Source organism: Syngnathus scovelli, unplaced genomic scaffold (genome assembly GCF_024217435.2).
Source record: "Syngnathus scovelli strain Florida unplaced genomic scaffold, RoL_Ssco_1.2 HiC_scaffold_322, whole genome shotgun sequence".
NCBI classification, from domain to species: domain Eukaryota; kingdom Metazoa; phylum Chordata; class Actinopteri; order Syngnathiformes; family Syngnathidae; genus Syngnathus; species Syngnathus scovelli.
In genome coordinates, this window is record NW_026061415.1 from 15,001 (window position 1) to 30,314 (window position 15,314).

The following is a 15,314-nucleotide window of genomic DNA, read 5'->3' on the forward strand; positions in this document are numbered from 1 at the left end:
TCCCCGACCGCCACAAGGCGACCGCCACAAGGCGACCGCCACAAGGCGACAGCCACCATCCCCAAGCGCCATCCCCGACCGCCACAAGGCGACCGCCACCAGCCGACCGCCACAAGGCGACAGCCACCATCCCCAAGCGCCATCCCCAAGCGCCACCCCCGACCGCCACCAGCCGACCGCCACCAGCCGACCGCCACCAGCCGACCGCCACCAGCCGACAGCCACCATCCCCAAGCGCCACCCCCGACCGCCGCCCCCCGACCGCCACAAGGCGACCGCCACCAGCCGACCGCCACAAGGCGACAGCCACCATCCCCAAGCGCCACCCCCGACCGCCACCCCCCGACCGCCACCAGCCGACCGCCACCAGCCGACCGCCACCAGCCGACCGCCACAAGGCGACAGCCACCATCCCCAAGCGCCATCCCCGACCGCCACCCCCCGACCGCCACAAGGCGACAGCCACCATCCCCAAGCGCCATCCCCGACCGCCACCCCCCGACCGCCACCAGCCGACCGCCACCAGCCGACCGCCACAAGGCGACAGCCACCATCCCCAAGCGCCATCCCCGACCGCCACAAGGCGACCGCCACAAGGCGACCGCCACCAGCCGACCGCCACAAGGCGACAGCCACCATCCCCAAGCGCCATCCCCGACCGCCACAAGGCGACCGCCACAAGGCGACCGCCACCAGCCGACCGCCACAAGGCGACAGCCACCATCCCCAAGCGCCATCCCCGACCGCCACCCCCCGACCGCCACCAGCCGACCGCCACCAGCCGACAGCCACCATCCCCAAGCGCCATCCCCAAGCGCCACCCCCGACCGCCACCAGCCGACCGCCACCAGCCGACCGCCACCAGCCGACCGCCACCAGCCGACAGCCACCATCCCCAAGCGCCATCCCCAAGCGCCACCCCCGACCGCCACCAGCCGACAGCCACCAGCCGACCGCCACCAGCCGACCGCCACCGGCCGTTCGCGGTGTGCGCCGCCGTTCCCCAAGCACCCTCCGGGACGAAGCCGGAGCCAGAGAATAGCAGCGGTGGTGCGTAAAAGCTGCGGCCGGGCCTCGCGGAAGGTCCCCGGGCGGCGAGCTGCGGAGCCCCGGCCTCCAGCTTCCACCAGGTAATAGGACCGGGCGCGCGTAAAAGCTGCGGCCGGGCCTCGCGGAAGGTCCTCGGGCATCCAGCGAGATCACACGGCCCCCACCGGAGGCGGCTAGCGCCTCCGTAGAGTAGTACCGGCCCGTGGAAGCGGCCGCCCGTCAGCCTGCGTTGCCGCTGGTCGAAAAATGCACTAAGTGCCAAACCCCATTCATTTACAACGGCGTGTCCGCCAGAGGGCGCACTTCCCCCGGCGGACCAGCCGGCGGGGCTCGTTAGAGAGTGTATCCGCCTGGCAGTGCCTCCTGGACGGCCTGTATTCCGGACCGCGACCGCTAACTTACGGGAGCCTAAACGGCCCGCGGACCAGCCGGCGGGTCCTCCGTGAAAGCCTATCCGCCTGGCGGTGCCTCCTGGCCGGCCTGGATTCCGGACCGCGACCGCTCACTCGCGGGACCCTAAACGGCCCGCGGACCAGCCGGCGGGTCCTCCGTGAAAGCCTATCCGCCTGGCGGTGCCTCCTGGCCGGCCTGGATTCCGGACCGCCACCGCTCACTCGCGGGACCCTAAACGGCCCGCGGACCAGCCGGCGGCTCCTCCGTGAAAGCCTATCCGCCTGGCGGTGCCTCCTGGCCGGCCTGGATTCCGGACCGCCACCGCTCACTCGCGGGACCCTAATCGGCCCGCGGACCAGCCGGCGGATCCTCCGTGAAAGCCTATCCGCCTTCGCCGGTTCCCCGGCCGGCCACGGGTGGCGAGAATCCGGCCTCCTCGCCCGGAGCGCGCTTCGACTTGGGCGAAAAATGCACCAAGTGCCAAACCCCATTCATTTACAACGGCGTGTCCGCCAGAGGGCGCACTTCCTCCGGCCGGCGGGGCTCGTTAGAGAGCGCGTCCGCCTTGGCCGGTTCCCCGGCCGGCCACGGGTGGCGAGAATCCGGCCTCCTCGCCCGGAGCGCGCTTCGACTTGGGCGAAAAATGCACTAAGTGCCAAACCCCATTCATTTACAACGGCGTGTCCGCCAGAGGGCGCACTTCCTCCGGCCGGCGGGGCTCGTTAGAGAGCGCGTCCGCTTTCGCCGGTTCCCCGGTCGGCCTGCGAACGGCGAAAAGCCGGCCTCTTCCCCCGGAGCCCGGTGGGCGAATTTTTTTTTTTTTTTTTTTTTTTCAAAGTGCCAACGGCTCTCGCGCCGCGCTGCGTCCGCCTTCGCCGGTTCCCCGGTCGGCCCGAACGAGCGAAAATTCGGCCTCTTGCCCCGGAGCCCGGTCGGCGAATTATTTATTTATTTATTTATTTATTTATTTATTTATTTATTTATTTATTTTTCCAAAGTGCCAACGGCTCTCGCGCCGCGATGCGTCCGCCTTCGCCGGTTCCCCGGTCGGCCACGAACGGCCAAAAATCGGCCTCTCCCCCCGGAGCCCGGTCGGCGAATTATTATTTATTTATTTATTTATTTATTTATTTATTTTTCCAAAGTGCCAACGGCTCTCGCGCCGCGATGCGTCCGCCTTCGCCGGTTCCCCGGTCGGCCACGAAGTATTGCGCATGATTATACGCGATGTTAATATTTATTTAATTATTAAATAAATACATACATGTGTTTATTAATAATATACGCGATGTTAATATTTATTTAATTATTACCTATATTATGAATAAACTAACGGTGATTTTACACGATTTGACTACATACGTGACCGTGAGATAGTGCCGAGGGCTCCCGCGCCGTCACGCGTCCGCCTTGGCACGGGTCGCCCGCGGCAGCGAGCGTTCGGCTCGCGGGGGTCCGCGGGGTGTTATTAGGGAGTGCGGCAGCCGTGCCGAGGCTCCGGCCGGCCGCCGGAAGTCCCGCGGGGGAGCGTCGGAGCTCCGCGAGGCCGGCCGGGGAGCCTCTTAGTCATCGCCCGCGCTCGCGGTGGTCCCGGTCGCTTAAAGTGCCACGGGAGGCGTAGCGATGCGAGTGAGTGTGCGCCAAGTGCGAGAGGCGGTGCATTTACGCGCCGTGTCCGCGAGAGGGAGGCAATTCCCCGTTGCGACCTCCGGGAGATCAGCGGGCCGTTCAAATCGCTTAGCCGGGGTGCCGGGAGCCGAGTTAGGAGGGGGGCGCGCGGAGAACCGGCCGGAGGTCCCCTGGAAGCTCAGCGGGACGTGGGAAACGCTTGGCCGGGGTGCCGGAAGCCTCGGCCGGCTTAAAAGTGAGGAGGAAAGCGCGCGGAGAACCGGCCGGAGGTCCCCTGGAAGCTCAGCGGGCCGTGGGAAAAAAGCTCAGCCGGGGTGCCGGAAGCCTCGGCCGGCTTAAAACGTGAGGAGGAAAGCACCGGGAGAACCGGCTGGAGGTCTTCTGGAAGCTCAGCGGGCCGCCGAAAACGCGTAGCCGAGGTGCCGGGAGCCTCCTCGGGCGTCAAAAGTGAGGAGCGACGCACCCCCGAGAACCGCCTGGGTCCTCCAGCCACCGTTGAAAAAGACGTCGAGTCAGGCTACCTTAAGAGAGTCACAGCTACTCCCGCCGTTTACCCGCGCGGAGCGTCATCGCCTCCGCGAACCGTCAAAAATAAATAAATACATGAATAAATGTCAAGTGAGCCTACCTTAAGAGAGTCGTAGTTACTCCCGCCGTTCGGCCGCTCAAAGTGTCATCGGAAGCGGACCCACGCAAGTAAGTGTGCGCAAAGTGCGAGAGGTGGTGTTTTTACTCGCCGCGTCCGCCAGAGGGAGGCAATTCCCCGCCGCGACGGCACGGGCAGCTTCCGAGCGTCTCCCCGAGCGCTCGGAAGTCCGTGCGGGGGGGAGATGAGAGCCGTGCGAGGTACCAGGTGGAGCCGGACGGCGCGGTGCTTCCAAGCAGCCGATCCGCTGGGCTTGGAGCTATTTTCGGCCGCCGGAGGTCCCGCGGAGGAGCGTCGGAGCTCCGCGAGGCCGGGGAGCCTCTCGGTAATCACCCGGGGCCGGCGGAGCGTTATTCGGCCGCTCTGCGCGCGCGCGCACGGCCTCCCGGCGGTGCCGGGGGGTGGTGCGCGAGCGCGCCGGCCGCCGGAGGTCCCGCGGAGGAGCGTCGGAGCTCCGCGAGGCCGGGGAGCCTCTCGGTAATCACCCGGGGCCGGCGGAGCGTTATTCGGCCGCTCTGCGCGCGCGCGCACGGCCTCCCGGCGGTGCCGGGGGGTGGTGCGCGAGCGCGCCGGCCGCCGGAGGTCCCGCGGAGGAGCGTCGGAGCTCCGCGAGGCCGGGGAGCCTCTCGGTAATCACCCGGGGCCGGCGGAGCGTTATTCGGCCGCTCTGCGCGCGCGCGCACGGCCTCCCGGCGGTGCCGGGGGGTGGTGCGCGAGCGCGCCGGCCGCCGGAGGTCCCGCGGAGGAGCGTCGGAGCTCCGCGAGGCCGGGGAGCCTCTCGGTAATCACCCGGGGCCGGCGGAGCGTTATTCGGCCGCTCTGCGCGCGCGCGCACGGCCTCCCGGCGGTGCCGGGGGGTGGTGCGCGAGCGCGCCGGCCGCCGGAGGTCCCGCGGAGGAGCGTCGGAGCTCCGCGAGGCCGGGGAGCCTCTCGGTAATCACCCGGGGCCGGCGGAGCGTTATTCGGCCGCTCTGCGCGCGCGCGCACGGCCTCCCGGCGGTGCCGGTCGCCTCCGCGAACCGCCAAAATAAATGTCAAGTGAGCCTACCTTAAGAGAGTCACAGTTACTCCCGCCGTTTACCCGCGCGGAGCGTCATCGCCTCCGCGAACCGTCAAAAATAAATAAATACATGAATAAATAAATGTCAAGTGAGCCTACCTTAAGAGAGTCACAGTTACTCCCGCCGTTTACCCGCGCGGAGCGTCATCGCCTCCGCGAACCGTCAAAAATAAATAAATACATAAATAAATAGTCAAGTGAGCCTACCTTAGGAGAGTCGCAGTTACTCCCGCCGTTCGGCCGCTTAAAGTGCCACGGGAGGCGTAGCAATGCGAGTGAGTGTGCGCCAAGTGCGAGAGGCGGTGTATTTACTCGCCGTGTCCGCGAGAGGGAGGTAACTCCCCGTTGCGACCTCCGGGAGAGCAACGGGCCGCCGAAAACGCTCAGCCGAGGTGCTGGAAGCCTCGGCCGGCTCGCAAAGCGAGGCGCGAGGCACCGGGAGAACCGGCTGGAGGTCCCCTGGAAGCTCAGCGGGCCGTGGGAAACGCTCGGCCGAGGTGCTGGAAGCCTCGGCCGGCTCACAAAGCGAGGCGGGAGGCACCGGGAGAACCGGCTGGAGGTCCCTCGGAAGCTCAGCGGGCCGTGGAGAAAGCTTAGCCGGGGTGCTGGAAGCCTCGGCCGGCTCACAAAGCGAGGCGCGAGGCACCGGGAGAACCGGCTGCAGGTCCCCTGGAAGCTCAGCGGGCCGTGGAGAAAGCTTAGCCGGGGTGCTGGAAGCCTCGGCCGGCTCACAAAGCGAGGCGCGAGGCACCGGGAGAACCGGCTGGAGGTCCCTCGGAAGCTCAGCGGGCCGTGGAGAAAGCTTAGCCGGGGTGCCGGAAGCCTCGGCCGGCTTAAAATGTGAGGAGGAAACCGGCTGGACGTCTTCTGGAAGATCAGCGGGCCGTGGAAAATGCTAAGCCGAGGTGCTGGTTGTCGAATAAGGCTCCGCCATCTCGTAGAAGGTGCTAATAAAGTTCATATCCGCTCGGCTGGAGGTAATTGGCCAGCGGACCGGCCGGCGGGACCTCCGTGACCGCCTATCCGCCTGCCGGTGGCTGCTGGCCGGCGTGCATTCCGGGCCGCGACCGCTAACTTACGGGACCCTAAATGGCCCGCGGACCAGCTGGCGGGACCTCCGTGACAGCCTACCCGCCTGGCGGTGGCTGCTGGCCGGCGTGGATTCCGGGCCGCGACCGCTCACTTACGGGACCCTAATTGGCCCGCGGACCAGCTGGCGGGACCTCCGTGACAGCCTACCCGCCTCCCGGTGGCTGCTGGCCGGCGCGGATTCCGGGCCGCGACCGCTAACTTACGGGACCCCAATTGGCCCGCGGACCAGCCGGCGGGACCCCCGTGACCGCCTATCCGCCTTGGCCGGTTCCCCGGCCGGCCACGGATGGCGAGAATCCGGCCTCCTCGCCCGGAGCGCTCGTCGGCTTCGGCGAAAAATGCACTAAGTGCCAAACCCCATTCATTTACAATGGCGTGTCCGCCAGAGGGCGCAGTTCCCCCCGCGGACCAGCCGGCGGGACCTCCGTGACCGCCTATCCGCCCGCGCTGGTTCCCCGGCCGGCGCGAATTCCGGGCCGCGACCGCTAAATTACGGGACCCAAATTGGCCCGCGGACCAGCCGGCGGGACCTCCGTGACCGCCTATCCGCCTCCGCTGGTTCCCCGGTCGGCGTGGATTCCGGACCGCGACCGCTAAATTACGGGACCCAAAATGGCCCGCGGACCAGCCGGCGGGACCTCCGTGACCGCCTATCCGCCTCCGCTGGTTCCCCGGTCGGCGTGGATTCCGGACCGCGACCGCTAAATTACGGGACCCAAATTGGCCCGCGGACCAGCCGGCGGGACCTCCGTGACCGCCTATCCGCCTCCGCTGGTTCCCCGGTCGGCGTGGATTCCGGACCGCGACCGCTAAATTACGGGACCCAAAATGGCCCGCGGACCAGCCGGCGGGACCTCCGTGACCGCCTATCCGCCTCCGCTGGTTCCCCGGTCGGCCACAGATGACGAATATTCGGCCTCTCGCTCTGGAAGTCCTGCCGACTTAGCCGAAAATTTTCTAAGTGCCATCGGCTCTCGCTCGGAAAAGTGTCCGCCTCGTCTGGTTCCCCAGCTCGGCCTCAGAATTCGAAAATTCGGCCTCTCTGAGGTACCAGGGGTAGGCTTTATGTACTTGGTCCCCCCAGTTAGTGTACTCATCACTTTACCCCCCTTTCGCAAAATATAGTCGGCACGTATGTGCAGAACTGTTTATTTTCATTTTAAAAATTTTCTAAGTGCCAGCGGAAGCTGTCACACGAACTGTCCGAGCTACCACGGTGCCCATCCCGGGCAGTGACGGCAAAAGGCCGATGTGTGTTTGATGGAAGTCTGAATAATTTCTAAGTGCCAACGGCTCAACCGCCGTAAAGTGTCCGCCTCGGCTGGTTCTCCATGTCGGCCCGAACGAGCGAAAATTCGGCCTCTTCCCCTGGAGGTCCGGAACATTTTGGCGAATATTTTCAAAGTGCCAACGGCTGTTCCGCCGTAAAGTGTCCGACCCGGCTGGTTCCTCCGGTCGGCCCGAACGAGCGAAAATTCGGCCTCTTCCCCTGGAGGTCCTGTGAAGTTTAACGAATATTTTCTAAGTGCCAACGGCTGTTCCGCCGTAACGTGTCCGACCCGGCTGGTTCCTCCGGTCGGCCCGAACGAGCGAAAATTCGGCCTCTTCCCCTGGAGGTCCGGACGACTTTGGCGAATATTTTCTAAGTGCGAACGGCTGTTGCGCCGTAACGTGTCCGACCCGGCTGGTTCCTCCGGTCGGCCCGAACGAGCGAAAATTCGGCCTCTTCCCCTGGAGGTCAGGAACATTTTGACGAATATTTTCAAAGTGCCAACGGCTGTTGCGCCGTAAGGTGTCCGACCCGGCTGGTTCCTCCGGTCGGCCCGAACGAGCGAAAATTCGGCCTCTTCCCCTGGAGGTCCGGAACATTTTGGCGAATATTTTCAAAGTGCCAACGGCTGTTCCGCCGTAAAGTGTCCGACCCGGCTGGTTCCTCCGGTCGGCCCGAACGAGCGAAAATTCGGCCTCTTCCCCTGGAGGTCCGGACGACTTTGGCGAATATTTTCTAAGTGCGAACGGCTGTTGCGCCGTAAAGTGTCCGACCCGGCTGGTTCCTCCGGTCGGCCCGAACGAGCGAAAATTCGGCCTCTTCCCCTGGAGGTCCGGAACATTTTGGCGAATATTTCCTAAGTGCCAACGGCTGTTGCGCCGTAACGTGTCCGACCCGGCTGGTTCCTCCGGTCGGCCCGAACAAGCGAAAATTCGGCCTCTTCCCCCTGGAGGTCCGGACGACTTTGGCGAATATTTTCTAAGTGCGAACGGCTGTTGCGCCGTAACGTGTCCGACCCGGCTGGTTCCTCCGGTCGTCCCGAACGAGCGAAAATTCGGCCTCTTCCCCTGGAGGTCCGGACGACTTTGGCGAATATTTTCTAAGTGCGAACGGCTGTTGCACCGTAACGTGTCCGACCCGGCTGGTTCCTCCGGTCGGCCCGAACGAGCGAAAATTCGGCCTCTTCCCCTGGAGGTCCGGACGACTTTGACGAATATTTTCTAAGTGCCAACGGCTGTTCCGCCGTAACGTGTCCGACCCGGCCGGTTCCTCCGGTCGGCCCGAACGAGCGAAAATTCGGCCTCTTCCCCTGGAGGTCCGGAACATTTTGGCGAATATTTTCTAAGTGCGAACGGCTGTTGCGCCGTAAAGTGTCCGACCCGGCTGGTTCCTCCGGTCGGCCCGAACGAGCGAAAATTCGGCCTCTTCCCCTGGAGGTCCGGACGACTTTGACGAATATTTTCTAAGTGCCAACGGCTGTTCCGCCGTAACGTGTCCGACCCGGCCGGTTCCTCCGGTCGGCCCGAACGAGCGAAAATTCGGCCTCTTCCCCTGGAGGTCCGGAACATTTTGGCGAATATTTTCTAAGTGCGAACGGCTGTTGCGCCGTAAAGTGTCCGACCCGGCCGGTTCCTCCGGTCGGCCCGAACGAGCGAAAATTCGGCCTCTTCCCCTGGAGGTCCGGAACATTTTGGCGAATATTTTCAAAGTGCCAACGGCTGTTGCGCCGTAACGTGTCCGACCCGGCTGGTTCCTCCGGTCGGCCCGAACGAGCGAAAATTCGGCCTCTTCCCCTGGAGGTCCGGACGACTTTGGCGAATATTTTCTAAGTGCGAACGGCTGTTGCGCCGTAACGTGTCCGACCCGGCTGGTTCCTCCGGTCGGCCCGAACGAGCGAAAATTCGGCCTCTTCCCCTGGAGGTCCGGAACATTTTGGCGAATATTTTCAAAGTGCCAACGGCTGTTGCGCCGTAACGTGTCCGACCCGGCTGGTTCCTCCGGTCGGCTTGAACAAGCGAAAATTCGGCCTCTTCCCCTGGAGGTCCGGACGACTTTGGCGAATATTTTCTAAGTGCGAACGGCTGTTGCGCCGTAACGTGTCCGACCCGGCTGGTTCCTCCGGTCGGCCCGAACGAGCGAAAATTCGGCCTCTTCCCCTGGAGGTCCGGAACATTTTGGCGAATATTTTCTAAGTGCGAACGGCTGTTGCGCCGTAAAGTGTCCGACCCGGCCGGTTCCTCCGGTCGGCCCGAACGAGCGAAAATTCGGCCTCTTCCCCTGGAGGTCCGGAACATTTTGGCGAATATTTTCAAAGTGCCAACGGCTGCTCCGCCGTAAAGTGTCCGACCCGGCTGGTTCCTCCGGTCGGCCCGAACGAGCGAAAATTCGGCCTCTTCCCCTGGAGGTCCGGACGACTTTGGCGAATATTTTCAAAGTGCCAACGGCTGTTGCGCCGTAACGTGTCCGACCCGGCTGGTTCCTCCGGTCGGCCCGAACGAGCGAAAATTCGGCCTCTTCCCCTGGAGGTCCTGTGAAGTTTAACGAATATTTTCTAAGTGCCAACGGCTGTTGCGCCGTAACGTGTCCGACCCGGCTGGTTCCTCCGGTCGGCCCGAACGAGCGAAAATTCGGCCTCTTCCCCTGGAGGTCCGGAACATTTTGGCGAATATTTTCAAAGTGCCAACGGCTGTTGCGCCGTAACGTGTCCGACCCGGCTGGTTCCTCCGGTCGGCCCGAACAAGCGAAAATTCGGCCTCTTCCCCCTGGAGGTCCGGACGACTTTGGCGAATATTTTCTAAGTGCGAACGGCTGTTGCGCCGTAACGTGTCCGACCCGGCTGGTTCCTCCGGTCGTCCCGAACGAGCGAAAATTCGGCCTCTTCCCCTGGAGGTCCGGACGACTTTGGCGAATATTTTCTAAGTGCGAACGGCTGTTGCACCGTAACGTGTCCGACCCGGCTGGTTCCTCCGGTCGGCCCGAACGAGCGAAAATTCGGCCTCTTCCCCTGGAGGTCCGGACGACTTTGACGAATATTTTCTAAGTGCCAACGGCTGTTCCGCCGTAACGTGTCCGACCCGGCCGGTTCCTCCGGTCGGCCCGAACGAGCGAAAATTCGGCCTCTTCCCCTGGAGGTCCGGAACATTTTGGCGAATATTTTCTAAGTGCGAACGGCTGTTGCGCCGTAAAGTGTCCGACCCGGCTGGTTCCTCCGGTCGGCCCGAACGAGCGAAAATTCGGCCTCTTCCCCTGGAGGTCCGGACGACTTTGACGAATATTTTCTAAGTGCCAACGGCTGTTCCGCCGTAACGTGTCCGACCCGGCCGGTTCCTCCGGTCGGCCCGAACGAGCGAAAATTCGGCCTCTTCCCCTGGAGGTCCGGAACATTTTGGCGAATATTTTCTAAGTGCGAACGGCTGTTGCGCCGTAAAGTGTCCGACCCGGCCGGTTCCTCCGGTCGGCCCGAACGAGCGAAAATTCGGCCTCTTCCCCTGGAGGTCCGGAACATTTTGGCGAATATTTTCAAAGTGCCAACGGCTGTTGCGCCGTAACGTGTCCGACCCGGCTGGTTCCTCCGGTCGGCCCGAACGAGCGAAAATTCGGCCTCTTCCCCTGGAGGTCCGGACGACTTTGGCGAATATTTTCTAAGTGCGAACGGCTGTTGCGCCGTAACGTGTCCGACCCGGCTGGTTCCTCCGGTCGGCCCGAACGAGCGAAAATTCGGCCTCTTCCCCTGGAGGTCCGGAACATTTTGGCGAATATTTTCAAAGTGCCAACGGCTGTTGCGCCGTAACGTTCCCGACCCGGCTGGTTCCTCCGGTCGGCTTGAACAAGCGAAAATTCGGCCTCTTCCCCTGGAGGTCCGGACGACTTTGGCGAATATTTTCTAAGTGCGAACGGCTGTTGCGCCGTAAAGTGTCCGACCCGGCTGGTTCCTCCGGTCGGCCCGAACGAGCGAAAATTCGGCCTCTTCCCCTGGAGGTCCGGACGACTTTGACGAATATTTTCTAAGTGCCAACGGCTGTTCCGCCGTAACGTGTCCGACCCGGCCGGTTCCTCCGGTCGGCCCGAACGAGCGAAAATTCGGCCTCTTCCCCTGGAGGTCCTGTCAAGTTTAACGAATATTTTCTAAGTGCCATCGGCTCTTCCGCCGTTACGTGTCCGACCCGGCTGGTTCCTCCGGTCGGCCTGAACAAGTGAAAATTCGGCCTCTTCCCCTGGAGGTCCGGAACATTTTGGCGAATATTTTCTAAGTGCCATCGGCTCTTCCGCCGTAAGGTGTCCGACTCGGCCGGTTCCTCCGGTCGGCCTGAACGAGCGAAAATTCGGCCTCTTCCCCTGGAGGTCCTGTCAAGTTTAACGAATATTTTCTAAGTGCCATCGGCTCTTCCGCCGTAAGGTGTCCGACTCGGCCGGTTCCTCCGGTCGGCCTGAACAAGTGAAAATTCGGCCTCTTCCCCTGGAGGTCCGGAACATTTTGGCGAATATTTTCTAAGTGCCATCGGCTCTTCCGCCGTAAGGTGTCCGACTCGGCCGGTTCCTCCGGTCGGCCTGAACGAGCGAAAATTCGGCCTCTTCCCCTGGAGGTCCTGTCAAGTTTAACGAATATTTTCTAAGTGCCATCGGCTCTTCCGCCGTAAAGCGTCCGACTCGGCTGGTTCCCGATGTCGGCCAGAACAAGTGGAAATTCGGCCTCTTCCCCTGGAGGTCAGTTGAAGTTTAACGAATATTTTCTAAGTGCCAACGGCTGCTCCGCCGTAAAGCGTCCGACTCGGCTGGTTCCCGATGTCGGCCAGAACAAGTGAAAATTCGGCCTCTTCCCCTGGAGGTCCGTTCAAGATTAACGAATATTTCCTAAGTGCCAACGGCTGCTCCGCCGTAAAGCGTCCGACTCGGCTGGTTCCCGATGTCGGCCAGAACAAGTGAAAATTCGGCCTCTTCCCCTGGAGGTCCGTTCAAGATTAACGAATATTTTCTAAGTGCCAACGGCTCTTGCGCCGAAAAGCGTCCGCCTCGGCTGGTTCCCGCGGTCGGACACAAAATGTGTCAATTCGGCCTCTCTGAGGTACCAGGGGTAGGCTTTATGTACTTGGTCCCCCCACTTAGTGTACTCATCACTTTACCCCCCTTTCGCAAAATATAGTCGGCACGTATGTGCAGAACTGTTTATTTTCATTTTAAAAATTGTCTAAGTGCCAGCGGAAGCTGTCACACGAACTGTCCGAGCTACCACGGTGCCCATCCCGGGCAGTGACGGCAAAAGGCCGATGTGTGTTTGATGGAAGTCTGAATAATTTCTAAGTGCCAACGGCTCAACCGCCGTAAAGTGTCCGCCTCGGCCGGTTCTCCCGGTCGGCCCGAACGAGCGAAAATTCGGCCTCTTTCCCTGGAGGTCCGGAACATTTTGGCGAATATTTTCTAAGTGCCAACGGGGTGCTCCGCCGTAAAGTGTCCGCCTCGGCTGGTTCCCCCGGTCGGCCAGAACAAGTGAAAATTCGGCCTCTTCCCCTGGAGGTCCGGAACATTTTGGCGAATATTTCCTAAGTGCCAACGGCTGCTCCGCCGTAAAGTGTCCGCCTCGGCCGGTTCACCCGGTCGGCCAGAACAAGTGAAAATTCGGCCTCTTCCCCTGGAGGTCCGGAACATTTTGGCAAATATTTCCTAAGTGCCAACGGCTGCTCCGCCGTAAAGTGTCCGACTCGGCCGGTTCCCCCGGTCGGCCAGAACAAGTGAAAATCCGGCCTCTTCCCCTGGAAGTCCGGCCGAGTTAAGGCAAATATTTCCTAAGTGCCAACGGCTGTTCCGCCGTAAAGGGTCCGACTCGGCTGGTTCCCGATGTCGGCCAGAACAAGTGAAAAATCGGCCTCTTCCCCTGGAAGTCCGGCCGAGTTCGGCGAATATTTCCTAAGTGCCAACGGCTGTTCCGCCGTAAAGAGTCCGACTCGGCTGGTTCCCGATGTCGGCCAGAACAAGTGAAAATCCGGCCTCTTCCCCTGGAGGTCCGGAACATTTTGGCAAATATTTCCTAAGTGCCAACGGCTGCTCAGCCTTAAAGTGTCCGACTCGGCTGGTTCCCGATGTCGGCCAGAACAAGTGAAAATCCGGCCTCTTCCCCTGGAAGTCCGGCCGAGTTAAGGCGAATATTTCCTAAGTGCCAACGGCTGTTCCGCCGTAAAGAGTCCGACTCGGCTGGTTCCCGATGTCGGCCAGAACAAGTGAAAATCCGGCCTCTTCCCCTGGAAGTCCGGCCGAGTTAAGGCAAATATTTCCTAAGTGCCAACGGCTGTTCCGCCGTAAAGAGTCCGACTCGGCTGGTTCCCGATGTCGGCCAGAACAAGTGAAAATCCGGCCTCTTCCCCTGGAAGTCCGGCCGAGTTAAGGCGAATATTTCCTAAGTGCCAACGGCTGCTCAGCCTTAAAGTGTCCGACTCGGCTGGTTCCCGATGTCGGCCAGAACAAGTGAATATTCGGCCTCTTCCCCTGGAGGTCCGGAACATTTTGGCAAATATTTTCTAAGTGCTAACGGCTGTTGCGCCGTAACGTGTCCGACCCGGCTGGTTCTCCCGGTCGGCCCGAACGAGCGAAAATTCGGCCTCTTCCCCTGGAGGTCCGGAACATTTTGGCGAATATTTCCTAAGGGCCAACGGCTGCTCCGCCGTAAAGAGACCGACTCGGCTGGTTCCCGATGTCGGCCAGAACAAGTGAAAATTCGGCCTCTTCCCCTGGAGGTCAGTTGAAGTTTAACGAATATTTCCTAAGTGCCAACGGCTGCTCCGCCGTAAAGTGTCCGACTCGGCTGGTTCCCGATGTCGGCCAGAACAAGTGAATATTCGGCCTCTTCCCCTGGAGGTCCGGAACATTTTGGCAAATATTTCCTAAGTGCCAACGGCTGCTCCGCCGTAAAGAGTCCGACTCGGCTGGTTCCCGATTTCGGCCAGAACAAGTGAAAATTCGGCCTCTTCCCCTGGAAGTCCGGCCGAGTTCGGCGAATATTTCCTAAGTGCCAACGGCTCTTGCGCCGAAAAGCGTCCGACTCGGCTGGTTCCCGATGTCGGCCAGAACAAGTGAATATTCGGCCTCTTCCCCTGGAGGTCCGTTCAAGATTAACGAATATTTTCTAAGTGCCAACGGCTGCTCCGCCGTAAAGCGTCCGTCTCGGCTGGTTCCCGATGTCGGCCAGAACAAGTGGAAATTCGGCCTCTTCCCCTGGAAGTGCGGCCAAGTTTGGCGAATATTTCCTAAGTGCCAACGGCTGCTCCGCCGTAAAGCGTCCGACTCGGCTGGTTCCCGATGTCGGCCAGAACAAGTGAAAATTCGGCCTCTTCCCCTGGAGGTCCGTTCAAGTTTAACGAATATTTTCTAAGTGCCAACGGCTGCTCCGCCGTAAAGGGTCCGACTCGGCTGGTTCCCGATGTCGGCCAGAACAAGTGAAAATCCGGCCTCTTCCCCTGGAGGTCAGTTGAAGTTTAACGAATATTTTCTAAGTGCCAACGGCTGCTCCGCCGTAAAGCGTCCGACTCGGCTGGTTCCCGATGTCGGCCAGAACAAGTGAAAATTCGGCCTCTTCCCCTGGAGGTCAGTTGAAGTTTAACGAATATTTTCTAAGTGCCAACGGCTGCTCCGCCGTAAAGCGTCCGACTCGGCTGGTTCCCGATGTCGGCCAGAACAAGTGAAAATTCGGCCTCTTCCCCTGGAGGTCAGTTGAAGTTTAACGAATATTTTCTAAGTGCCAACGGCTGCTCCGCCGTAAAGCGTCCGACTCGGCTGGTTCCCGATGTCGACCAGAACAAGTGGAAATTCGGCCTCTTCCCCTGGAGGTCAGTTGAAGTTTAACGAATATTTTCTAAGTGCCAACGGCTGTTCCGCCGTAAAGAGTCCGACTCGGCTGGTTCCCGATGTCGGCCAGAACAAGTGAAAATTCGGCCTCTTCCCCTGGAGGTCCGTTCAAGATTAACGAATATTTTCTAAGTGCCAACGGCTCTTGCGCCGAAAAGCGTCCGCCTCGGCTGGTTCCCGCGGTCGGACACAAAATGTGTCAATTCGGCCTCTCTGAGGTACCAGGGGTAGGCTTTATGTACTTGGTCCCCCCACTTAGTGTACTCATCACTTTACCCCCCTTTCGCAAAATATAGTCGGCACGTATGTGCAGAACTGTTTATTTTCATTTTAAAAATTGT